Source organism: Bos grunniens, chromosome 10, assembly GCF_055505025.1.
Source record: "Bos grunniens cultivar Pamir isolate PY7600 chromosome 10, Bosgru_T2T1.0, whole genome shotgun sequence".
In the NCBI taxonomy this organism is placed as follows: domain Eukaryota; kingdom Metazoa; phylum Chordata; class Mammalia; order Artiodactyla; family Bovidae; genus Bos; species Bos grunniens.
The window spans coordinates 62,488,675-62,516,402 of NC_141174.1; the positions used below are offsets into that span (position 1 = coordinate 62,488,675).

General features: G+C 36.4%; 1 long non-coding RNA gene across 1 annotated transcript; it reads right to left on the minus strand.

Moving 5' to 3' along the window:
• Positions 1-13,116: 13,116 nt before the first annotated feature.
• LOC147364669 (uncharacterized) lies at positions 13,117-24,113 on the minus strand. Its single transcript, XR_015134862.1, has 3 exons — positions 23,932-24,113; positions 13,759-13,885; positions 13,117-13,316 (listed from the first exon to the last, which is right to left on the minus strand). It is a non-coding gene; the product is annotated as an uncharacterized LOC147364669 (long non-coding RNA).
• Positions 24,114-27,728: the final 3,615 nt, after the last annotated feature.

The window sequence follows — 27,728 nt, forward strand, 5'->3', positions numbered from 1 at the left end:
AAAATAGAAATTCTCAGAATGGATTTATAAAACAAGATTCAGCATTATATGATAAACAAAAAGCTTAGAAAAAGGTGGGAGGTGGGTTTTAAAAGCTGGATAGTAAAGGAATGGAAGACGATATGCAAGGAGAAATAAACCAAAGAAAGACAAGAGTAGAAATTTTAATATTAAATCATCATGAAAGACAAGTAATATGAACTCTTAAATATAAAGTATCTATAAATGGAGAAAATCTTTTTTTACTTTGGAGTCACAGTTTTCTCTGACAAGCCACAAAAATCACTAATCATTAAATTAAAACTTAGATTATATAAAGAAATTTTGCAATTCACTAATACAAAGACAAACCCAATTAAAGCACGTGAGTAAATTCTTGAATCGGCACTTCAAAAAAAAATATATAAAAGTGGCCGGTAAGCATATGAAATACGTTCAACATCATTAGCAATCGGGAAAATTACTTAAAACTACAAAGAGATGCTACTTCAGACTCAGTAGAACGACTAAAAATTGAAAGACTTGACAACACCAATTGTTGGCAAAGATTTAAGCCAACCAGACTCTTAAATTGCTCTCAATTGCACAACTACTTTCTAAAGCTTTTTGGCAGTTAAGTACCTATTATATGACCAAGCAATTCCACTCCTAGATATTTATACAAGACAAAATGTCAAAAGAAGACATCCAAAATGTTCATAAAATGTTTATTCATATGTCCCCAAACTGAAAATGGCCCAAATGTCTATTAATAGGAAAATGGATAAGCAAATTGTAGTATGTTTATTTTATGTCATATAATTCAGCAATACACATGATAAATTACTAATATATGCAAAAACATATAGATGATTCTCAAAAATATTATATTGAATAAAAAGTCAGATACAATAAAGAATGTACTGTGTTACAACCCATTATGTGTCAAGTGACTCAAGAGACAACTTCAGACAATGAAGAGGCAACAGTATCAGAGAGGGAAGGCTTGTCTCTGCAGGCAAGGCTCAGTGAAATTAGACTTCAGACACTAAAATGTATCTGAATGCACCAAAGTATCCCATTTCAATTTTTAGAGTCTCACTGTTTTCCACTAGATGCCCTAATATTTTTTTTTTTATGCTTACTCACATTTTACTGAGTTCTGCTGTAAACACGGTATCAGTTTTTCATAAGATACTTTAAATTCTTCAGTTAGGCACCAAAGTCCAATAACAGAAAATCATTAAATTAATTGTGACAGTCTATTTTGGTGATTGTTAGTAGATAGTAGTAGATGCCCTAAATTTAAATAAGATATTTAGGGAACCTATAAATTCAGCTTAGTTTGTAATTTGGCAACTCAGAGAATCAGACTGTGTTTCTGATTTTTGTATGTTAACATATGCCTTCAGGGATCAGATTCTATTAGGGGAACCATAAGAGATATCTTATCTTCTGATAATTCAGTTAGCAAGGAATTGTAAAGCTCTAAGCTTATCATTTTATTTTCCCTATAAATCCTGTAAGGAAGCTAAAAATATCTAACTCAACACACAGTCTCTTTATGACTTAATAAGTGCTTATTTATTCTAAGTGACTCCAGGCAATAATACAAGTAGATCTTTCACAAATATGTGTCATATATTACCACTGCATTATTCTCTGATCTTAAATTTAAGTATCTGTAGGGAAATTTACTATTTTTAAGCTATACCAGATCAATTTAATAATATCAGCCTTCTCTTTTCTTTAGAGTCTGACCTTTAACATCTCCAGGTAATATTTCTGTATTTAGTACAAGAAAAAATAACCCATTCCAGCTAATTAAAAAGAAGGGGATTTATTGCACTGTATTAAGTGGTTTAGAGAATTTCTGGAAGGACTGATGAGATTGAAATATGCCTGAGATGGTAGTAATGGGCCAGAGGCCACACCAAAGAACTGGACCTCCAACTGCTCATCTAGCCAAGATCAGGTGGCTGCCTGTCAAATTGGAAAGCTGCCACAACAGTATCTCCTGCTAAACGCATGTTGCCATTGCGTGAATTAGTTTATTTATGAGGGTTAATAAGATAATAAGAAGGGTAGTATAGAAATTGCATTAGTTTGTAAGAGTTTTTCCCAGTTTGTCAATCCTTCACACAGAAAAAAATGGTCATGAGCGACTTCACTTTCACTTTTCACTTTCATGCATTGGAGAAGAAAATGGCAACCCACTCCAGTGTTCTTGCCTGGAGAATCCCAGGGACGGGGGAGCCTGGTGGGCTGCCGTCTATGGGGTCGCACAGAGTCGGACACGACTGAAGCGACTTAGCAGCATATGAACAGTCTATTGCAGGAAGCACCATTAGGTGGCGCTCTTTCCCTGAACATAGTACCACTCACCCCCACCCTTCTCCTGGGCTCAGTTTGTCTGGTATTCAAAGGGCTTAATATGTAGTTTTCTTCCATCTTTGTGTACGTTGTCCTTACCTCAGTAAAATAGCACAACAAGGATTTTGAGGTACACATCTATCACCTTATATCAGAAAATTCTGTTCAATGGCCTGTTAGAAACTGCATTTTTTCAAAGGCATTTTACTAGACCAACCACTCTATCCATTGTTTGCATTATATGTTTCTGATTGCTGCTGCTACTGCTAAGTCGCTTCAGTCATGTCCGACTCTGTGTGACCCCATAGACGGCAGCCCACCAGGCTCCCCCGTCCCTGGGATTCTCGAGGCAACAACACTGGAGTGGGTTGCCATTTCCTTCTCCGAGGCGAGAAAGTGAAAAGTGAAAGTGAAGTCGCTCAGTCATCTCCAACTCTTAGCGACCCCATGGACTGCAGCCTACTAGGCTCCTCCGTCTATGGGATTTTCCAGACAAGAGTACTGGAGTGGGGTGCCATTGCCTTCTCCAATGTTTCTGATTACAAGATCCTAATTGTATCCAGAGCATGAAAAACAAGAGAGTTGGGCTAAAGTGGTTTTAGGTTTTCTTAGTTTTAGCATACTAGAAAGCAGTGGGAATAGCTGTTGACTCAACCAGTCTAAACTATCAAAGAACAGGCTGTTGGCAGCTTAATCAAAGAAACACAAAGTCACAAGAAGTGAAAAAACAGAAACACACAAGTGAAAAATCCCACCAAATGCTTCACAATTTAAAAAAAAAAAAAAAAAAAAAGGCAGGAAATTCTCCATTTGCTTTGCAAATGAATCTGATGCCATGCTATTACTCTGCTGCTAAGTCACTTCAGTCGTGTCCTACTCTGTGCAGCCCCATAGACGGCAGCCCACCAGGCTCCACCGTCCCTGGGAATCTCCAGGCAAGAACACTGGAGCGGGTTGCCATTTCCTTCTCCAATGCATGAAAGTGAAAAGTGAAAGTGAAGTCGCTCAGTTGTGTCCGACTCTAGCGATCCCATGGACTGCAGGCTACCAGGCTCCTCCGTCCATGGGATTTGCCAGGCAAAAGTACTGGAGTGGTTCCTCTACAGGTCATGTAAGATGTTCTCTCACCTCTTACTTCCCCTTCTCTACTCCCACAAATTCTGAAAGAGCCCTCCCACACCCCTGCACTGAAGGCTGGCAAGTAAAGAGAACAAATATGTCAAGAAAGAGAGGTGTCAAACCTTAACTGTTCCTTCTATTGCAGACTTCTAAGTCCAGAGTAGACTTTTCCCACTAAGAAGGGGGAAAGATTTGAATTAAGGTTTAAGTTTCCTGTTTTATAATCTCAGGTTGACCAAAAAAGGATGGGATGTTTTGCTCAGGGCCAGGAAAGAGGTTTTTATATAAAGAAATCACAACACCTGAAGTGGGGAAGATAAGAATTGGTTTTTGCTTGAATCCTACTGTGTACATCTCATTCAACAAACCACTTATGTTATGCTAGATGACACCTAGATGCTAGACTGTTTCCAGTGTTTCACTTTTTGATAATGTGATCACACAACTATGGCCATGGTATAGCTTTATTATGGGCAAAATATACTTGCCCTCATCTTGACGTTGACTTGAACATGGAATTTCTTTGGCCGGTGGGATGCTATTGGAAGTTTAATAGAGGCTTGAAATGTAGTTGTAGAGCTTGGCTTGCCTCCTTTAACCCTGATGATTCACTATAAAAAGAAAATACCTTCAGAAAGCCCCTATCTTTTGGACTGGACTGCACAATAAGACACATGGAGATGGCCACATGCACTGGGCAACAGCTAGACCCAAAAGGTTGATCGTCATAAGGTGCAGACCTGAACCTGAACCTGAATTCAGTCTGTAATCTGGAGCTGGGACCCTGGAGCCTAGGTTCTGAAATACAGCCTACACGAGTCACGGTGCAGTCACTCTATAACTCATGACTATGAAAAGTAATTTTTAATATTTTTAAATGACTGAATTTGTGACTGGTTTGTCATATAGCACTATTGCAGCACTAGCTGACTGACACACATCTAAATTTCAATAAATAATTTTACTCTCGACTATAATACATTGCTATATCTCATCTAGCTTAAGAAAATTGACAATGTGTTTTGACTGAGGAGTTGTTGAAAAATGTTTAAACCACTGTGAGAGAAATAAGTAGAAAATGATGATTTTCATAATTAAAATAAAGTATGGAGTAAGAGTTTTTAGCACACCCGAGGATACATTTTCTAAGCTTGCAGAAATCTATCTTGTGTTTGCACAGTATTTCTCTTTTTTGTTATTTTGAAAACTAGATGAAAATGTCTTAATGGATAGAAAAAATTTAAACTATTAATAAATTTATAGGGGAAATTCATCATTTTCTAGAAATTTTATCAAAAATAGCATTTAAATAGAACTCATATTAATTATACCAATCACCAAAGATATTTATGAAATATAATACATGTAAATTTCATATATAAACCAAATTTCACATATGATTTATTTTGACCCTTATTACAAGGCTGAGAAACTCCTGTTTTAATAATTATTTTTCTTTTACAGACAAGAAGACTTAAGATTTTACTAAAATGTTTAAAGATTCAAAATTTATTTATTTACTATTTAAATAAAATATGCTTTTAATATATTTAACAGACATACTGAAAACATTTAAGTTTTAGAACTGACAATATTATTTTTCCTCACCATTTTAAAAGCACCTATCTTAGCCACTTTCCTTAACATCAGTACTCTACATGCGTCCAGGTGATGGTGGCTTAAATGTAAGCCTAAAGTTAGCATCAGAGAATTCCTTAGACAAATCCTTCAAAGTAAGAATATAATCCCTATTCTTTAAAATAAAGAGTACAGTAAGAGTAATCTATTAAAATTGGTCCCCTTGAAAGCATGAGTGTCCTTTAAGGTACAGAGAACATTTTGAAGAAATATACTAACATTTTTATTTCCCTTAATGCAAGCTAACTGAAGTGAAAAAAATAAATAAATAAACGTAGTGTATGAGCTAGTTGTAAAACCTAACAAGCAGATTACTCCATATACCAAGAGTAAAGTAACAGCAAAGGGAAACAAGAATGGCAAATTATGCAGGACCAGCGTAATGGTTGTATGTGAGCTGAGAACAGTGAGGTCCTTTGCTTTTGAAATGCAACTACAACCCCGTCATGCTCTAATACCCCACAGGCAGCAGAATGATTGAAACCAATATTAAATCGGACAGTTCTGGGGAGTCTCTATTTAGCAACAGCTGTATGACTAGCACAAACCTAATATTGTAGAACTAGATAGATAGTGAAACAACACATAATCTTTTGGTCATGGGGCACTGTTACATAAATGCATCCGTGTTGTTCATTTGAGTGCTGCCAGCAATGGTTTATTAGATTAAAACAAAAGGACTAAAGTAAAAACTACACAACACGCAATTGTAATAAAGTTCCACTCTACACAGGTGTGTTAGTGTGGTGCTTTCATCTGCTAAAAGCTATATCTCCTTGTGAGGCAAGATTAGGATTTGGGGAGTTAAAGATCTGAGGGCAATTCTCAGCTCAACTCCTCACTCCTAGTCTGAACAAAGACAAATATTAACTTCCTCAACTGTAAAAGAAGATAAACAATTGTGCATTCTTAAAAGAGTGCTTTGAGATATATCAACTAATATATTTATATTAAGCTCTTAACACAATGACTAGGACATGATAGGTACTTGAATATATTTTATCTTTTTATTACCAATAACGTTTTCTTACTCACTTTATTAGAATTTGATATTTTCACTTTATGTTTTAGATCACTTAATTAGAAAATACGTATTTTTAGTGTCCTTAGGGAAAATGTCAAATGGGCAGAAATGATAAGGAGAGGAGAGAGATAAAGAAGAATCCAATAAAGAAGAAAGATCAGTGTAATAGCCAGTAAGGTTTTGCAGTATTCAGAGGGTTGAGCTGGTATGGTAGTTTAATAAGCCTAGAAATCAATGAGCACAATACCCTCATTAAAACCCAATAAAACATGGCTTGTTCTTCCTGACACAGAGAGACAAAACCACCATTACTGTAAGATCAGTGGCTCTAAACCCTGTAACAAATATTTTCTAAAGTTCCCTTTACTGCCTGCTGCTGCTAAGTTGCTTCAGTCGTGTCCAACTCTGTGCGACCCCAGAGACGGCAGCCCACCAGGCTCCCCCGTCCCTGGGATTCTCCAAGCCAAGAACACTGGAGTGGGTTGTCATTTCCTTCTCCAATGCATGAAAGTGAAAAGTGAAAATGAAGTCGCTCAGTCGTGTCCTACTCTTCATGACCCCATGGACTGCAGCCCACCAGGCTCTTCCGTCCATGGGATTTTTCAAGGCAAGAGTACTGGAGTGGGTTGCCATTGCCTTCTCTGCCTTTACTGCCTAAAAAGGCATTTATAGAAAATATAACCTGAAACTACACAAAAGAATAATTAAATTGCACATTATTAATGCAAATTTATATATTATATTGATTCTCTTGAATCAATATAATGTCCTAACTGTAAAGGAAAGAATAATTAGCTACATTAAAAACCTAATGAAGTATTGATAGGTTCTTGTACCTCCTTATAGTAGGTTTGAACTTAAGATGTGCTTACCATAAGTGCAGGAAAATGAAAGAATGGAGATATGTATGGACACTAAAACAAAAACCAATGTTAGGTTAACTGATAGTTGTTAGTTGTTGATAAGACTATTAATGATGATAACTGCAAAGACTTTAGTCCAGTGATATCCAATATGGTAACTACTAGCCCCAGATGGCTATTGAAATATGGTCAGTCAGTGCTACTAAATACTGAATAACTAACTTTATTCAATTTTAATTCAATTAGGTTTTTATTAAAAACTAAATTAATGTAAAATAGCACAATGATGTTAACAGTATTAAATACAGGTTGAAATAATTGAGGGATATAGTATGTTAAATATAATATATAATTAACTTTAACTTCCCCTGCCTTTTTCTCTTTACAATATGACTATAGAAATGCTGAAATCACATATGTGGCTCTCATTTGCGGCGTGCATTGTGCTTTCCACAGCACAGTGCTGCTAGAGACAAACTGAGCGATAAACCTCTGGGGACAGAAGAAGAGCAAAATTGACTTTCAATAAGGAATACCCCCAATTTGTTTCCATATGTAATTTATATCATCAAGATAAACTATTTCAATATGTGATTTCTAAAACCTAGATTTATTTCTGCATTACAAAAATTAAATTACTTATATATACAATCTAAAACAATCTTTATTAATGAAATTCAGTGAGAAACCTACATTTTATCTATGCTATTAAAGGTGTTCAAAGGATATTAAAAGGAAGCTCATGTTTCCTCTGCTAAAATGTGTGTATTGATATTGGTACTTTTGCACTACAGCTCTGACAGCCATTTCAACCAAATATGTTGTTGAAAATCTAGAGTAATCATTTTCTTTCTGAAGAAGTGTGTTTAAGTTTTAACACCATCCAAACTCCTTCATAATTAGATTGAATAAAGTATGACTTGGCCCCAACAGTGGTTTACAGATCAATTAAAATTTTCTGAAAATCTTGGCTAAAATGTTCTTCATCTGTTTCAAATGAATTTATTACTCAATCTAGTTTTGTAAATTAAACTGAAAATTTAAAGTCTAACTACTCTTTCTTTCTAGTAGCCATTCAGATGAAAGCAATCTATTTGCATGTATCTAACTTCTGCAAAGATGAAAGCTGTAAAAATGTTTGATGCAAAAGCTGATTTTAAATAATAATGTTTGTTGACAAGTCCTGCAATAGTTCCATTCACTGTGAGATTTATATTCATTTCTAGAATCTTATAAAGGGTTCCATTTAGCTTTGCAAACATAAATATGTCCTCGATATATTGTTTTTGTGATATTTGAATTGTGATACTTAATTTTTCATTTAATGATTTCTTTGATAATTTCAAATAATGAAAACATTTTTAACTTTACACTGAAGTCAACTTATTTTCAATTTCAAATTCTTTTTATTACCATGGCATGGTTTACTCTTAATTTTATTAGTACTATTGAATGCAATCTTTGTTGATTTTGAAGTATTTCTTTAACAACCCTGATGTCAGTAAATAATATTATGAATTATTAAAGTACTTAGAGCTATTAATAATCAGCTCTATATCCACTTTGTAGACCCATCATAGCTGCTATTGAAGCAGTGACGTTTGGAAAGCGAAAAGGTTTTCACATGAGATTCTTAAGAGCTTTGTGAATTGACAATCTCTTTTTATCCATTATCAGTAATTTTGAAAGTAACATTTCTATCATTAATTTTTAATCCTACAAACCTGACATATATATAAGCAGTAATAATTCATTTTCACATAGGATGTTTAATCCCTTGTATGAAAATTTCCTTGACTGCAGTTCATTACACAGTTCATCAACATTTTTCACAATCTCTTCAAGCCTTCTTGATACAAAATCATTGCTAAGTAAAGCACAAGATTTTTATTTGAACTTCTTTCTATAAATAAAACAATCTACTAAATAGCTAGACTCATTTTTAAAATTTTCTTGGTTTTACATACTTGTAATATATTGTGCTACCCTGTAAGAAATAAATAAACCTTTAGTCCTCTGAATCAGATATATTTAAAGCAATCTGGTGACATTAATATAGTTTTCAAACTTTTCTAAAAATTTTGGAAATATCATATATCCCTGCTAACATAGTGTATTTCTCAGTAAAATTTGTATGAAATTTCACTAATTTTTATTGTTTCATTTAAAAATGTGTTCACAGATTAGAAATATAAGAAATTGCTCAGTTATTGGACAAACTAGAAAATACAGTGTTACATAATCACCTGAATACCATTGATATATTTTCTTCATATAGTTTTAAATAAGAACTTTTAAAAGTATATTTACACTTACTGACCCTGAATATTCACTGGAAGGACTGATGCTGAATCTGAAGCTCCAGTATTTTGGTCATCTGATGCAAAAGACGACTCATTGGAAAAGTCCCTGATGCTGGGAAAGATTGAGGGCAGAAGGAGAAGAGGGCATCAGAGGATGAGACGGCTGGTCTGCATCACCAACGCAATGAACAAGAAATTGGGCAAACTCCAGGAGATGGTGAGGGACAGGGAGGCCTAGCATGCTGCAGTCCTTGAAGTCACACAGAGTCAGACATAACTGGGCAACTGAATGACTACAAAAAGCGCTTGCCAGGTGGTGCTAGAGGTAAAGAATCTGTCTGCCAATGCAGGCGATGCAAGAGATGTGGGTTTGATCCCTGGGTCAAGAAGATCCCCTGGAGTAAGAAATGGCACCCACTCCAGTATTCTTGCCTGGAAAATTCCATGGGCAGAGGAGCGTGGCAGGCTACAGTCCCATGGGGCTGTGAAGAGTTAGACATGACTCAGCAACTGAGCACACACTTATATAATCTCTAAAAATGTAATAATTATAAATACAAAGTGAAAAAGTATGTTACAGTGGTGGCTCAAATATCACAAGCAACATTACCATTCTAATATAATTTTCCAAAATGGAAAGTGACTTTTGGCAAAATTCAAACAAAACAATAGACAATGTCCCTTTGATATATAGATGAAACCCAGGAAAATGTGGTATATATTACAACCATGAAAAATATCTTATATATGCTTATAGAGTTATTTCCTAGGGTCAGGTAATTTTAAGTGGCAATGAGGGACATTCAAAATTTGTATCCAGAGAATTTTTAAAAATATACAGTACTTCTCCATGCTTTATAGGATGTCTAGCATTCTTGGTCTCTATCTACTAATGCACCATCACCTTTAATAATTTAGCAATTAAAGAAATGCCTCCAATAAATCTCCAAAAATTATCAGACGAGGTGTGCTTGTGCCCCCAAAGAGAGCACTGAATAAGATATAAAATAGTGAATTCTGCTATCCATGTAATAACTATTGCCATGTTTGCCTCTAATCTACTGTTTAGTATTCTTTTATATTCAGTAAGTAAATTTTGCTATATCTCAGCCTCTTTCATAGCAGGTGTTATTAAAGTTGGCATTATTAAAAATTCAGTCTTTGAAAGAAACTTTTTGGTTTGTCACAGAAAGATGATATTGGGAAACTTTTTATAAGTTTATAAGAATCAGTCACTTTTTAGCAAATTTATAAGAATGACTTATTTTTTTCATTTCTTACATGCAATGCTCTCTGTAATGCTATTTTCATATTTTTATACCATAACACCTAAAATGTGGGTTCATCTTTATATATCTATTTTACAAGAAAAACAATTTTTATCAAATCTTACAGTGACGACTATATATTTTATCATTAAAAAAAATCAGTGTAGCATTCCTCCATAGCACAAATATAAAAAGGAATCATTGATGCACAAATATAAAAAGGAATCATTGGCTTGTTTCTGCAGCTAATATTTGTGTCTGTGCCTCAAATAGAGGAAGGAAGCTAACATTTAATATGTACCTAATATTGGCAAAATATTAAAATGATTATTTAATCCTTGCAACAATCCCAGAAAGCTATTTTAAAATTAGGAAACAAATCTCAGGAGATCGAATGACTTTCACCAAGCATAGTAAAAGTCAAGTTTAGTGAAGTCTTTCTACTCTACCATCATGGAGTGCTCCAAACTAATCCTCTTAAAAGGATACCTTATAATAAATACCAGAAAATTTCCCCAGACTATCAAAATGATTTTGGAAGTTGTGTTTCAGTGCATCAATTATTATCATTATTATTTTAATGTTCTGCCCTCTTTACTTATTGTCACTCAGCTTGTCTCCTGTTGAAGCATCCTGCTAGTCTTAATTATACGCCCTTCAATGTAATGAGCATGACGGTTATGACATATAAGTGATATGTTAATACTCTCCCTATGTTTCTTAAAGTCTAGATTAACAACATGGATTTTGAAAAAAAAAATAAGCCAAGGTTACCGTGTTTTATATTTATATGAAAATACTTATTTTCCTTAAGTCTGTAAAGTTAAAAGTTGCACCATGATGGAAGAGTTTTAAGGATCTTGAGGGTTTCATAATTAGAACCGTGGGAAAATCCCATTTCTGAAGGCACATCAGACCTATTGGTGTGAACTAAATCCATTTACTTCCTTTTCAACTAATGCTTTTCAGTATTTTATTCCCCTAAGATTCTGTCTGTAGCCACATTTTCTTTTGAATACCCATAAATTATTCCACTCACATTGGTTTCATTGAAAAGCAGTGTTTATAATGGGATAATTTGGAAAGCTATTTATCATCTCACTCAGGCTTTTATCCTTCTCTTACTTGTATCTGCATTTCTTCTTCCCTTTAAAGAGAGAGTTTCAGCCCAACCAGGATATTCATTAGTTATTAATATAAACTTGTTTAGTCCACTTGCTCCTGTGATGATTTATGCACTTTCTCCTGCAGTTTTACTTTGCTAATTGGTCCAGTCAGTCTTTCTTCCCACTGCTTCTTTTCCAACCACCTTCCCTCAAATTTCTCATCACGGTGTGATTTTACAGTGTTAGAGAACTAACCATAATGTTAGAGAGCTAAACCTTCCCCTGCTTCTGCTGTAAATTCCCCTGTAATTAAAATAGTCTGCATTATATAGGGAGGCAGAATTCTTATCCTTCAATTCAAAAATAGATTTAGGGACTTCCCTGGTGGTCCAGTGGCTAGGTCACTGTGCTCCCAGTGCAGGGTGCCCAGGTTCAATCCCTGATCAGGGAACTAAATCCCACATGCTGCAACTTAGGAGTTCACATGCCATAATTGAAGGAGTTGAGTTCACATGCTTGTATGTCACAACTAAGACCTGGTGCAGCCAAATAAAGAAAGAAAATGTATGTTTTTTTAAACAGATCTAGACCCATCTATGAAGGTAAAAATTAAAGATACCTGATTATCATCATTATCATGCTCTCTGGTTTCTCATTTTCCCCAACACTTCAACAATATCTCAAACCCACCACAGAAATAAAAGTTCCTAATATTAATGAGGAAAAGCTGCATAAAATTGCCTCTTTTCCTCATTCTTCATATTGAAAAGCTTTAAATGTGTGTTTGTATATGTGAACATATGAAGCCAGATAATTGCTTTGTTGATTCTTTATATTCATAAAGTTCTTTCACTCAATGGATATTCAATAAATGTTTGATTTTTATGAAGCAATTAGTTTGTAGAACAAATATTGATAAAACTTAAAAACAGTTGTTATTTTCTACCTGTAAAATAAATAAATACTTATAAGTTGGATGCTGTATATATGTTTTGGCTCATGTGGTACTGACTGTGATGAAAGCAGGTGATAGGTAAAACTTGTAGGGGAAAAGGCAGTCTCTATGATTTTTAGATGTAAGAGGAAATTTAGAGGAAATTTATATATAATTGGAAAGAGAATTGATGAATAGATGCTGCCTATTTTGACCATAACACAAAGCAAGTAGCTTAATTTAAAGGGAGAGAGTAAGAAGAAAATCAGATTACTAACCTTATAAATGAAGTATAATATTAAATTCTTTAATAGGAACACAGTATCATACTCTTAAGATAGGCAGCAAAAACAGGTATCAAATTTTTGAAAATCAAATTCACATTTATTATTAAAATCTGATATAAGGAAATTAAAAGCAAGAATCCAGAAAATAATAAGTTTTGCACATAGTACAAGAGTAAGAAAAACTAGGAAAAAAAAAAGACCATAAGTACAACTCAGTTTATATTTGCAATATGTATATTGGAATACTCACTTTTGTATAATTAGAAATAAGACTGAAAGCAATTTTAAAACATTTTATAAAGGACTCTTCAAAAAAGAGACTATAGGAAAACAAACATTCCAGTATAGATTCTCCAAAAATATACTTTTACTAAATCATTTCCAATCCTTGTATTCAGACTCCTTGCAGTTTTCATTGATTTCTGTGGAATAGAGAAACCACACGTCTGCCTGTTAAGGTACAATTTTACAATGACTACTGGAAAGTAACATGCTTGAACAAACATACACAATATGTTCAAAATGTTTACCCTCACTAGAAAGATAAAATAGAAAAAGATTCACTAGTATAATTAATAAAGATATAAATATTTAATATCACAAATAAATGCACACACATGAAAACAACCATAGGTGCCTGGGTTATCTCTGGGCTTTCTGTCCTATGATCCAGTTGTTAAATGTTGTCAACTCACTTTGCTTGTATGGAAAATAGGGATAGAAAATTTATTTTCAGAGCTATTATTTGGATTGAATGAAATACAGTACAAAAGCACTTGGAACAGTATCTGGTGTATAAGAAGAACCAGCAGTTACCATACGATTACTAAGTGCTCAATAAATAAAAGTTATTATTAATATTACCTTAGGGACTTCCCTGGTGGTCAGGTGGCTAAGACTCTAGCTCCCAATGCAAGAGGCCCAGGTTCAATCCCTAATAAGAGAACTTGATCTCACATCCCACAGCTGAGACCTGGCACAGCCAGATAAACTGAAATCAATAGCAACAACAAAAAATTACCTTAATTATTCCACAGTGATATTGTTCTATGACTCAAAGTTTTTTTTTTTTTTTTTTTTTTACTTTACAATATTGTATTGGTTTTGCCATACATCAACATGCATCCGCCATGGGTGTACCCATGTTCCCCATCCTGAACCCCCCTCCCACCATCCCTCTGGGTCATCCCAGTGCACCAGCCCCAAGCTTCCTGTATCCTGCATCGAACCTGGACTGGTGATTCATTTCTTATATGATATTATACATATTTTAATGCCATTCTCCCAAATCATCCCCCGCCTCCCTCTCCCACAGAGTCCAAAAGACTGTTCTATACATCTGTGTCTCTTTTGCTATCTCACATACAGGGTTGTCGTTACCATCTTTCTAAATTCCATATACATGCGTTGCTGCTGCTGCTAAGTCACTTCAGTCGTGTCCGACTCTGTGCGACCCCATAGACGGCAGCCCACCAGGCTCCCCCATCCCTGGGATTCTCCAGGCAAGAACACTGGAGTGGGTTGCCATTTTCTTCTCCAATGCATGAAAGTGAAAAGTGAAAGTGAAGTCGCTCAGTTGTGTCTGACCCTCAGCGACCCCATGGACTGCAGCCTTCCAGGCTCCTCCATCCATGGGATTTTCCAGGCAAGGGTACTGGAGTAGGGTGCCACTGCCTTCTCCGAGTAAGTACACTAGGAGCTTGAAATATGAGCAGATGTGTGAAGTAGAGGTGATGACTAAGCAAGCAGCTTTAGTATACTGTATTGGTGTTTTTCTTTCTGGCTTACTTCACTCTGTACAATAGGCTCCAGTTTCATCCACCTCATTAGAACTGATTCAAATGTATTCTTTTTAATGGCTGAATAATACTCCATTGTGTATATGTACCACCGTTTTCTTATCCATTCATCTGCTGATGGACATCTAGGTTGCTTCCATGTCCTAGCTATTATAAACAGTGCTGCGATGAACATTGGGGTACATATGTCTCTTTCCCTTCTGGTTTCCTCAGTGTGTATGCCCAGCAGTGGGATTGCTGGATCATAAGGCAGTTCTATTTCCAGTTTTTTAAGGAATCTCCACACTGTTCTCCATAGTGGCTGTACTAGTTTGCATTCCCACCAACAGTGTAAGAGGGTTCCCTTTTCTCCACACCCTCTCCAGCATTTATTGCTTGTAGACTTTTGGCTTGCAGCCATTCTGACTGGCGTGAAATGGTACCTCATTGTGGTTTTGATTTGCATTTCTCTGATAATGAGTGATGTTGAGCATCTTTTCATGTGTTTGTTAGCCATCTGTATGTCTTCTTTGGAGAAATGTCTGTTTAGTTCTTTGGCCCATTTTTTGATTGGGTAGTTTATTTTTCTGGAATTGAGCTGTAGGAGTTGCTTGTATATTTTTGAGATTAGTTGTTTGTCAGTTGCTTCATTTGCTATTATTTTCTCCCATTCTGAAGGCTGTCTTGACTCAAAGTTTATATGGCAGAAAGGATCATTGTTTTATTCCTGTCTTTGTTTATTTCCTTCTCTTTAAAATTTTGGGAGAATATTAATTTTTTCATGTAATTCTAATATATACTTTTGACAAGATTATATACAAGATATTTGTGATTAAAGGTTTAATTAGATAAAAGTTTTTATAAAAATCAATCACTACTTGGATTATGACCTTAATAACTTGGCCCATAGCAGGAATCTAAAAGGTCAGCTTTATAATTATTGTGACAAATCAATCAATATTTTATTTATATGCAATTTTAACACACTGACTTACACAAATCCTCTCTGTCTTTCGTCTTCAACATGACCTCAAAATTGCAATTAAGACAATTACTCTCTGAACTTTAGGGAGTACGTATGGAACCAAGTAGGAGTGCCTTTTGAGAAATGAGAAGCCCCTAAAGAAATGCTGATTAGTTCATTTATAACATCTAATCATTTTCATGCTTTCCCTGACAAACTTCTCTCCCAGCTGTTGAGGTAATATAAATCCCACTCCTCTCCTGAGATTTGTTTTAAAGCAAATTGAATATATCCAACTCACTTTTTTCTTTCTCCTACACTAGTTTCGTTTATCACTGAATTTTCAGTATTCCATGTCAGGTATTCTATATGTGACAAACCAGTGCCCGTTTTTCTTACAAAGCTATTTAAATTCTCTTATTACTCTGTGGTCTATTTTGCTTCCCCAAAACTCTTCTCATATTTTGAATGGGCTCTTTGACACAAAGAATCCCAAAGGTAATTTTTTTTTCTTTGCTCTTTTCTTTTTACTACAAAAGTATATAAGTTCTAGATGGCAGTGTGGTAACTCTTGAAAATCTCCTCTATATTGGAAGAGTTTATGTCAAATTATTTTGTCAACAAAATCTGGCACCACCCAGGGCTATGTTGGGCGTTTGTAGAGAGATATAGTTCTGAAACGTTCTGGCAAAGCAATCGCTTCTGCATTGTCTAGCCTGAGGAATCTGCACTGCACTTGTTTCTCCCGCTCACAGATCTCACCTGCCGATTGTCATTTTTGGAAGGGCCTTGATTGCAAGTGGCCTAAGCTGTGGAATAGCTCCTGCAATTTATAATTTTCTCTTTTTAGTCTATTTTGTCTATCTTTCACTTTTTCTCCTGGGATAAAAACTGTTTTTGCTTTTGTTGACTCCTGGGAACAAGAAATACAGATATTTACATTATATTTTATTAGGAATCTAAATTATCACTTGTTTATATTATCACTGAGATTTTACTTTTTTTCCCCTAATCTCATAAAACCAATGTTTTATTTTTATTGATCCTCTTCAGCCAGAGTTATTTCACTTTTAAAATACATTTAGAAATCACAAAGCTTTCCAAATCTCTCTTAGCAGTTTTTCAAGATTTGTGTATAGAAAACACACTCAACAATTGCAACTAGGTCAGATGGAAACTCCTGGAGAAGTAGGAAATATATCTGTCATTTTCATAAGCTTATTACTAGGAACCCATCTGATATCTTATTAGTGTTGAGTTTGGGGTTTTTTTATTTCCTTTTCCCTTAGCTAATGACTTATTTACATATTGACTTGCTCCATGAGATTTTTGGGGGGTGAAAAAAAACAGTAAATGGGCACTTAACTGGAGAATAAAACAGTATTCAAAACATGTACTCTTCTTATGAAAGTCCTTCTGTTGAATTAACAACTTTGCAATAATCATTGTCATGAAATAATTGCCAAATGACATATGTCTCCTTAATCAGCATTGTTCACTGATGACCAGACCATAGAGCCATTGGACTTGCAGATGCAGGTTTTGACTTATTGTGGCTTATAATGTATGAACATCGGTGATAGGATGTTTCAAACCACAAAATTCAACTCTGATTTTACATGCTTGGATAGTACTGGTCTGCATGGGAAAATTAAGTCCATTTCTCTGGAATTTGTTTTGGATTTTTAAGTGAGATTTTATATGCAATAATAGTTAATAATAGTTAAGCCTTCTTTTAAAAATTCTGTATATTTAAAGATAACTCTGCTAATGATGTAGCTAAGATTATTATAGTGCTGATCCTAAACTACATCCCTCATGTGATTTACTGAAATGCATCTCCATCCAGAAAATACCCGCTCCAGTACTGGTGTGCTACAATGACTAAGGTTTTCATAAATAAAATCACTATTTTGAGTTAAGACATTATCTCCATAAAAATCAATAAATTTTAGAATAAATTAAAACATTATCTATCTCTAATAATTTGGTACCAAATGTAATAATTGGTAATAAATAAGTGTTATAGGTTTTTAATAGCAACTATATTGCCAATATCAATGGACTTTATAAATATATATTATTGATATAAAAGATAGTAAAGATTATAAAAATAAAATAGCACCACATATATAATTATTACAGGTAACTAGAAACTGCAAACACAACACATAAAAATTTTTTTTGCATCACGGATATAACAAAGTTGCCTAAACTGCAGTGAAGAAACAGCTTTTTGAGATAACCTGAAAAATCCGATCATGTACTTCTTTTCACCTGTTTATTTTACTTGAATTTTATTTATAGCATCCTGAGAAAATTACTTTCTAGTGTACGAAAAATTAAAATAAGTCTCACAGAGGTAAAGTGACTTTCAGAACTTTAAACAACTAAGTCAATAAAAGAGCTAACATTATAATTTAGTTCTTTTATCTTCTATTATAGTGCATCTTCCATCAGTCTTTTGCAAATTGAAAAAAGTAAAATCAACCCATAGTAAGAATATATTTTAGGTATATGATAAACAAAGCCTGTATTTCCATCATAATCTCTAAGAAAAGTATCTTTGTAGAATAAGACAAATTCTGGCTTGCTGGCTTCCTGATTCTTGGATTACTTTGTTGAAATGGATCTCAAAATCACAGTTCATTGCCACGGATGAGAGTAACATTTGGACATATCTGCTGCTCCCTGGATTTGTTTCAAGGCTAAGTTTGGCAATCTCAGGACTACCTGAGACCTGTAATAAATCAAGAATGCCATCATGGTAAACCTTGCTCCCAAACTTAAAGAAGTGGAAGAAATAAGATAAGAAGCCTATGAACTCTTACCCTTACACTATCATTCTACTTATTATTAACTAGTGATCTCCCAGACATAATAGTTCAAAATATTTATCTTATCTCGAGTGTCACTTGTACACACATATCATGCAGCCCTTAGTGATCGTGTGCCACTATGAAACCTCTCTTTTTATATGTCTTTTAGCTCCTCAGAATATCCTGATACCAGTGATATGAATTTATGCCTATGTCATTCATAGTACAGCAAGGCAAAACCTTTACACAGATTTTGAATTATTTTATCACAGTTTCTGATAACTTGATTTATTGGATTTGATTTAACCCACTTAACATTTGAAAACATTACCAACTTAGAAACATTGCTTTTTTAATGTATATCCAGATAACATCTTTTAAATAATAGCACCTATTTTTTTTCCAAAGATGATTCTTTACATCTGAACTAAATACTGTCCTCTGGTTGTTTCTTACAAGGGCATGGGTTAACAAGTCTGAAAAGACTGCATATGTACAGTACAATTAACAAATAAGTAAATATTAATAGATGATGAATGTTGTAAGCTAAGTTTACCATTATTGGAAAGAGAGTCACATGTAAGCAAGGAGAAGGGGAACTAGAATGAACCATATGGGAATGGATTAGAGTGAGAGACAGTTGTATGAATCCATGTTTAGCTTGGTTCTTCCCTGACAGCTCAGCTGGAAAAGAATCTGCCTGCAATACAGGAAACCCTGGTTTGAATTCTGGATCAGGAAGATCCCCTGGAAAAGGGATAGGCTACCCACTCCAGTATTCTTGGGCTTCTCTTGTGGATCAACTGGTAAAGAATCTGCCCACAATGTGGGAGACCTGGGTTTGATCTCCCTGGGTTGGGAAGATCCCCGGGAAAAGGGGAAGACTACCCACTCCAGTATTCTGGGCTAGAGAATTCCATGGACTGTATAGGCCATGGGATTGCAGAGTTGGATAAGACTGAGCAACTTTCTCTTTCATGTTTAGCTTGTTATACAGATATACAGATAGATAAATAATTATATATATTTGTACATATACAAATTAGTGTGCTAATAACACCTGATACAAAGAACTGACTCATTGGAAAAGACCCTGATGCTGGGAAAGATTGAAGGCAGGAGGAAAAGGGGACAACAGATGATGAGATAGTAGGATGGTATCACCTACTCAATGGACATGAGTTTGAGTAAGCTCCAGGAGTTGGTGATGGACAGGGAAGCCTGACGCGTTGCAGTCCATGGGGTCACAAAGAGTCTGACATGACTGAGCGACTGAACTGAAGAAGCAACAATGATAGGGAATTAAGTCTACCTAGCTCCCAGATCTTTGTTTATCAAACCATTCTCCAATAGAAGGTATCAGGTCTCCTGGGAGAAATGGCTTAATCGAGGGATGGCTTAGGGAATATACAAAATGAACCTGGAGCATCTTGTAGTGCCAGAAAGGAAATGATTAAAAAAATAAAAGAACAGAAGTGTTGGCGAATGCCAAATGGACACAGGAGCCTAACTGAAAGAGCTCCAAATGGCCAAAGCTACCAGAACAAATTGACCAATTGCTCAAAGCTGGAACTACTACCTAAGTCTGTTTTTTTTTTTTTTTTTTTTTTGCGGATTTGAAGAATCCTTGCATCCCTGGGATAAAGCCCACTTGGTCATGGTGTATGATCTTTTTAATGTGTTGTTGGATTCTGATTGCTAGAATTTTGTTTAGGATTTTTGCATCTATGTTCATCAGTGATATTGGCCTGTAGTTTTCTTTTTTTGTGGGATCTTTGTCAGGTTTTGGTATTAGGGTGATGGTGGCCTCATAGAATGAGTTTGGAAGTTTACCTTCCTCTGCAATTTTCTGGAAGAGTTTGAGCAGGATAGGTGTTAGCTCTTCTCTAAATTTTTGGTAGAATTCATCTGTGAAGCCGTCTGGACTTGGGCTTTTGTTTGCTGGAAGATTTTTGATTACAGTTTCAATTTCCATGCTTGTGATGGGTCTGTTAAGGTTTTCTATTTCTTCCTGGTAGTGTTTTGGAAAGTTGTACGTTTCTAAGAATTTGTCCATTTCTTCCTCGTTGTCCGTTTTATTGGCATATAATTGTTGATAATAGTCTCTTATGATCCTTTGTATTTCTGTGTTGTCTGTTGTGATCTCTCCATTTTCGTTTCTAATTTTATTGATTTGATTTTTCTCCCTTTGTTTCTTGATGAGTCTGGCTAATGGTTTGTCAATTTTATTTATCCTTTCAAAGAACCAGCTTTTGGCTTTGTTGATTTTTGCTATGGTCTCTTTTGTTTCTTTTGCATTTATTTCTGCTCTAATTTTTAAGATTTCTTTCCTTCTACTAACCCTGGGGTTCTTCATTTCTTCCTTTTCTAGTTGCTTTAGGTGTAGAGTTAGGTTATTTATTTGACTTTTTTCTTGTTTCTTGAGGTGTGCCTGTATTGCTATGAACTTTCCCCTTAGGACTGCTTTTACTGTGTCCCACAGGTTTTGGGTTGTTGTGTTTTCATTTTCATTTGTTTCTATGCAAATTTTGATTTCTTTTTTGATTTCTTCTGTGATTTGTTGGTTATTCAGCAGCGTGTTGTTCAGCCTCCATATGTTGGAATTTTTAATAGTTTTTCTCCTGTAATTGAGATCTAATCTTACTGCATTATGGTCAGAAAAGATGCTTGGAATGATTTCTATTTTTTTGAATTTACCAAGGCTAGCTTTATGGCCCAGGATGTGATCTATCCTGGAGAAGGTTCCATGTGCGCTTGAGAAAAAGGTGAAATTCATTGTTTTGGGATGAAATGTCCTATAGATATCAATTAGGTCTAACTGGTCTATTGTATCATTTAAAGTTTGTGTTTCCTTGTTAATTTTCTGTTTAGTTGATCTATCCATAGGTGTGAGTGGGGTATTAAAGTCTCCCACTATTATTATGTTATTGTTAATTTCTCCTTTCATACTTGTTAGCATTTGTCTTACATATTGCGTGCTCCTATGTTGGGTGTTTATATATTTATAATTGTTATATCTTCTTCTTGGATTGATCCTTTGATCATTATGTAGTGACCTTCTTTGTCTCTTTTCACAGCCTTTGTTTTAAAGTCTATTTTACCTGATATGAGTATTGCTACTCCTGCTTTCTTTTGGTCCCTATTTGCATGGAAAATCTTTTTCCAGCCCTTCACTTTCAGTCTGTATGTGTCCCCTGTTTTGAGGTGGGTCTCCTGTAGACAATATATGTAGGGGTCTTGTTTTTGTATCCATTCAGCCAGTCTTTGTCTTTTGGTTGGGGCATTCAACCCATTTACGTTTAAGGTAATTACTGATAACTATGATCCCGTTGCCATTTACTTTATTGTTTTGGGTTCGAATTTATACACCATTTTTGTGTTTCCTGTCTAGAGAATATCCTTTAGTATTTGTTGGAGAGCTGGTTTGGTGGTGCAGAATTCTCTCAGCTTTTGCTTGTCTGAGAAGCTTTTGATTTCTCCTTCATACTTGAATGAAATCCTTGCTGGGTACAATAATCTGGGCTGTAGGTTATTTTCTTTCATCATTTTAAGTATGTCTTGCCATTCCCTCCTGGCTTGAAGAGTTTCTATTGAAAGATCCGCTGTTATCCTTATGGGAATTCCCTTGTGTGTTATTTGTTGTTTTTCCCTTGCTGCTTTTAATACTTGTTCTTTGTGTTTGATCTTTGTTAATTTGATTAATATGTGTCTTGGGGTGTTTTGCCTTGGGTTTATCCTGTTTGGGATTCTCTGGGTTTCTTGGACTTGGGTGATTATTTCCTTCCCCAGTTTAGGGAAGTTTTCAACTATTATCTCCTCAAGTATTTTCTCATGGTCTTTCTTTTTGTCTTCTTCTTCTGGAACCCCTATGATTCGAATGTTGTAGCGTTTAATATTGTCCTGGAGGTCTCTGAGATTGTCCTCATTTCTTTTAATTCGTTTTTCTTTTATTCTCTCTGATTCATTTATTTCTACCATTCTATCTTCGAATTCACTAATCCTATCTTCTGCCTCTGTTATTCTACTATTTGTTGCCTCCAGAGTGTTTTTAATTTCATTTATTGCATTATTCATTATATATTGACTCTTTTTTATTTCTTCTAGGTCCTTGTTAAACCTTTCTTGCATCTTCTCAATCCTTGTCTCCACACTATTTATCTGTGATTCCATTTTAATTTCAAGATTTTGGATCAATTTCACTATCATTATTCGGAATTCTTTATCAGGTAGATTCCCTATCTCTTCCTCTTTTGTTTGGTTTGGTGGGCATTTATCCTGTTCCTTTATCTGCTGGCTATTCCTCTGTCTCTTCATCTTGTTTAAATTGCTGAGTTTGGGGTGTCCTTTCTGTATTCTGGCAGTTTGTGGAGTTCTCTTTATTGTGGCTTTTCCTCCCTGTGTGTGGGTTTGTACAGGTGGCTTGTCAAGGTTTCCTGGTTAGGGAAGCTTGTGTCGGTGTTCTGATGGGTGGAGCTGTATTTCTTCTCTTTGTTCAGTCGCGCTGTGGGGAGGGAGGGAGGGATGCTGCAAACAAATAACACTGGCGTGCGCTCGCAGTGCCTCAGCCACACTGGGTCTGCCCCCGCTCACGGCGCGTGTAGCCTCCCTGCCCACACTGCTCGGGCTCTAGGTTGTTCCGCCGGGAACAATCCGAGGCTGGCCCTGGGCTGCATGTACCTCCCAGGTCCAAGCCGCTCAGGTTCAGGCACTCGGGCAGTCCTCAGAGGCACAGACTCAGTTGGGCCTGAGTTTTGTGCTCTTCCCAGGTCCAAGCAGCTCAAGTGATGAGGTGTTTGGCGAGCGCCAATGCTGCGACTTATCGCCTCCCCGCCACTCGGTTATCTGGGTGTAAAACCGGCGCACCTTCTCAGGCAGATGTTAACCGTCCAGACCCCCAAGAAGTTTTAGTTAGCAAAGAAGCCTGCTTACAGTTTTATAGATAATGTCTCTCTGGGGCTGCGATTGCCCCCTTCCGGCTCTGGCTGCCTGTCACCGGAGGGGGAAGGTCTGCAGCCAGCTATCTCTGTTCAGTTCTTTGTTCCGTGCGTGGGCCTGGCGGTGTCTTAGGTTGGGGCTGGCTTTTCGCGTGGTAGATATCCCACAGTCTGGTTTGCTAGCCCAAATTATTTCACTCAGATAGTGCTCAGGGTATTCAGGCCAGATTCTTACTCTAAGCGATGCAGCCCGCGCTGCGCCTCCCTCCCCAGCCCCCGCTTGCTAATGGCGCGTGCAGGCGTCTGCGCTGCTTCTCTGCTGGGGGAGTTACTGTAGGACTCGCAATCTTCGAGTTTTAATTGTTTATTTATTTTTCTCCCTGTTATGTTGCCCTCTGTGCTTCCAAAGCTAGGCACAGATTTGGCAGTGAGAAGGTTTCCTGGTGTTTGGAAACTTCTCTCTTTTTAAGACTCCCTTCCCGGGACGGAACTCCGTCCCTCCCTCTTTTGTCTCTTTTTTTGTCTTTTATATTTTTTCCTACCTCCTTTCGAAGAGTTGGATTGCTTTTCTGGGTGCCTGATGTCCTCTGCCGGCATTCAGAAGTTGTTTTGTGGAATTTACTCGACGTTTAAATGCTCTTTTGATGAATTTGTGGGGGAGAAAGTGTTCTCCCCGTCCTACTCCTCCGCCATCTTGGCTCCTCCTCCTAAGTCTGTATTAACTTAAGTAATTGAATGAATAAATGTGAGAGAAGAGATAAATGTACTTTACTTAAGAATTCCAAATTATGTAGCTATTCCTTTATCAAGGAGGAGGAGCTTAACTTCTTCACAATCTTTGAACATGAATTGTACCAAATAGTGACTCACTTTTGAAAAATAGAGTATGGAAGAGTGGAGTGACTCTGTGGTGGAGAAACCTGTCAAACACTGCTTTGGCCAGGTGACGAAGGTCAACATCAACAACACTGGCGCATTGCATGTGCCTTTAACACAATGTGAACAGAATGCTATTTCACAATGTGATGCTCTTTTTACACAATCCATTTTCTTTATGGTATTGACTATACTTTTGCAACATGAAGGCTTTTCTTACACATTCCTACTGACTCTCCCTTTTATTATTTATCACAAGTGTTTCATGAGTAAATACTTTGAGCTTCTAACTCTGTCTTGGGTAAACTTTCTGGAGGAATCAAATGACATTACTTTTAAAATAATAATTGATATGTTTCGGTTTAAGTCAACTAAAATGGTATTTGTTTTCTATTTGTATGTCTGTTCCCTCTTAATTGTTCATCTTTTCCTGATATCTCCAGAATAAACTGATATTTTTAGCATTCCATTTTATCTCCTCTATTGATTTTTAGTCATGTATTTTTGTGTTATTCATTTTGTGCTTTCCTTTATGCATTTTTAATTTATCAAATCTAACTTCAAAGGTAATCTACTACTTTATAAACTATGTAAGAATCTGACAAAAGCTTACTCCAAATTATCACGCTCAGGTTCTTTGTGTCCTTATACTTAATTCTGCATATGCTATAGATTTCAAAATCCATTGTTGTTATTTTACTTTAAATTGTCAATAGTGCCTAAAAGATATTTAAAGAGATATTGATATATATAAACATAGGAACATAGATATAGATATCTAGAAATATATTCACTTACATATTTGCTTTTTCTGGCATTCTTCATTCATTGTATACAGCCTGAAGAACTTCTTTTTACATTTCTTGTAGTTTAGTTTGCATTAGTAGAATTCTTCAAACTTTTGCTTATCTGAACATCTCTTTATTTCACCTTTATTTTAAATATAGAAATATAGAAATCTCTGTGTGTGATTGTTATTTTCCCGCACTGCTGCTGCTGCTAAGTCGCTTCAGTCGTGTCCAACTCTGTGCGACCCCATAGACAGCAGCCCACTAGGCTCCTCTGTTCCTGGGATTCTCCAGGCAAGAATACTGGAGTGGGTTGTCATTTCCTTCTCCAATGCATGAAAGTGAAGTTGCTCAGTCGTGTCCGACTCTTAGCGACCCCATGGACTGGAGCCTACCAGGCTCCTCCGTCCATGGGATTTTCCAGGCAAGAGTACTGGAGTGGGGTGCCATTGCCTTACTTCAGTTCAGTTCAGTTCAGTCGCTCAGTCATGTCCGACTCTTTGTGACCCCATGAATCACAGCAGCCAGGCCTCCCTGTCCATAACCAACTCCTGGAGTTCATTCAAACTCACGTCCATCAAGTCAGTGATGCCATCCAGCCATCTCATCCTCTGTCGGCCCCTTCTCCTCCTGCCCCCAATCCCTCCCAGCATCAGAGTCTTTTCCAATGAGTCAACTCTTCACATGAGATGGCCAAAGTACTGGAATTTCACCTTCAGCATCATTCCTTCCAAAGAAATCCCAGGGCCGATCTTCAGAATGGACTGGTTGGATCTCCTTGCAGTCCATCGGACTCTCAAGAGTCTTCTCCAATGCCACAGTTCAAAAGCATCAATTCCTCAGCGCTCAGCTTTCTTCACAGTCCAACTCTCACATCCATTAATGACCACTGGAAAAACCATAGCCTTGACTAGATGAACCTTTGTTGGCAAAGTAATGTCTCTGCTTTTGAATATGCTATCTAGGTTGGACATAACTTTTCTTCCAAATAGTAAGTGTCTTTTAATTTCATGGCTGCAGTCACCATCTGCAGTGATTTTGGAGCCCAGAAAAATAAAGTCTGACGTTGTTTCCACTGTTTCACCATCTATTTCCCATGAAGTGATGGGACCGGATGCCATGATATTCATTTTCTGAATGTTGAGCTTTAAGCCGACGTTTGCACTCTCCTCTTTCACTTTCATCAAGAGGCTTTTTAGTTCCTCTTCATGTTCTGCCATAAGGGTGGTGTCATCTGCATATCTGAGGTTATTGATATTTCTCCCGGCAATCTTGATTCCAGCTTGTGCTTCTTCCAGCCCAGCATTTCTCATAATGTACTCTGCATAGAAGTTAAATAAGCAGGGTGACAATATACAGCCTTGACGTACTCCTTTTCCTATTTGGAACCAGTCTGTTGTTCCATGTCCAGTTCTAACTGTTGCTTCCTGACCTGCATACAAATTTTTCAAGAGGCAGGTCAGGTGGTCTGGTATTCCCATGTCTTTCAGAATTTTCCACAGTTTATTGTGATCCACACAGTCAAAAGCTTTGGCATAGTCAATAAAGCAGAAATAGAATGATGCTCTTCCAAAATTTGGGTTCAGTCATTTCTGGTAAGTAATCAGCAGCACTCTTAATGTTGTTCCACTGTATGTAATGTCTTTCTTTCTCTCTAGATGTTTCTCCTTCCTGGACTCCAAATGACATGCTACATGCATGCTCAGTCACTCAGTTGTGTCGAACTCCACAACCCCATGGACTGCAACCCACCAAGCTCCTCTGTCCATGGAATTTTCTAGGCAAGTACACTTGGAGTGTGTTGGAGCGGGTTGCCATTGCCTACTCCAGATGATCTTCCCAATCCAGGGACTGAACCTCTGACTCCTGCATTGGCAGGCAGATTCTTTACCAGCGAGACACCTGGGAAGCCCCAAATGATGTGCTAGACTATTTTATATTGTCCTATATCTTGAAAGCTCTGTTCTCTTGCTCTCTCTCTCTCTCTTTTTTTTTTTTTTTACTGTTTTGACTTTTGCCATTTAAATTTGAAAATTTTATTTGCCCTATATTTAAGGATACTGATCACTAATTCTTTTCTCTGCTATATGCAGTCTGCTGATAGCTCATAGGAAGGATTCTTCATCTCTGTTACCATACTTTTCATTTCTAGCATTTATATTTGAAATTGTACAGGAGGCAGTGATCAAGACCATCCCAAGGAAAAAGAAATGCAAAAAGGCAAAATGCTTGTTTAAAGAAGCCTTACAAATAGCTGAGAAAAGAAGAGAAGCTAAAGGCAAAGAAGAAAAGGAAAGCTATATCCATCTGAATGCAGAGTTCCAAAGAATAGCAAGGAAAGATAACAAAGCCTTCCTCAGTGATTGGTGCAAAGAAATAGAGGAAAACAATACAATGGGAAAGACTAGAAACCTCTTCAAGAAAATTAAAGATACCAAGGGAACATTTCATGCAAAGATGGGCACAATAAAGGACAGAAATGGTTCGGACCTAATAGAAGCAGAAGATATTAAGAAAAGGTGGCAAGAATACAAGGAAGAAATATACAAAAAAGTTCTTAATGACCCAGATAACCATTATGGTATGATCACTCGCCTAGAGCTAGACATCCTAGAGTCCAAAGTCAAGTGGGCCTTAGGAAGCATCACTACAAAACTACTGAGGGTGATGGAATG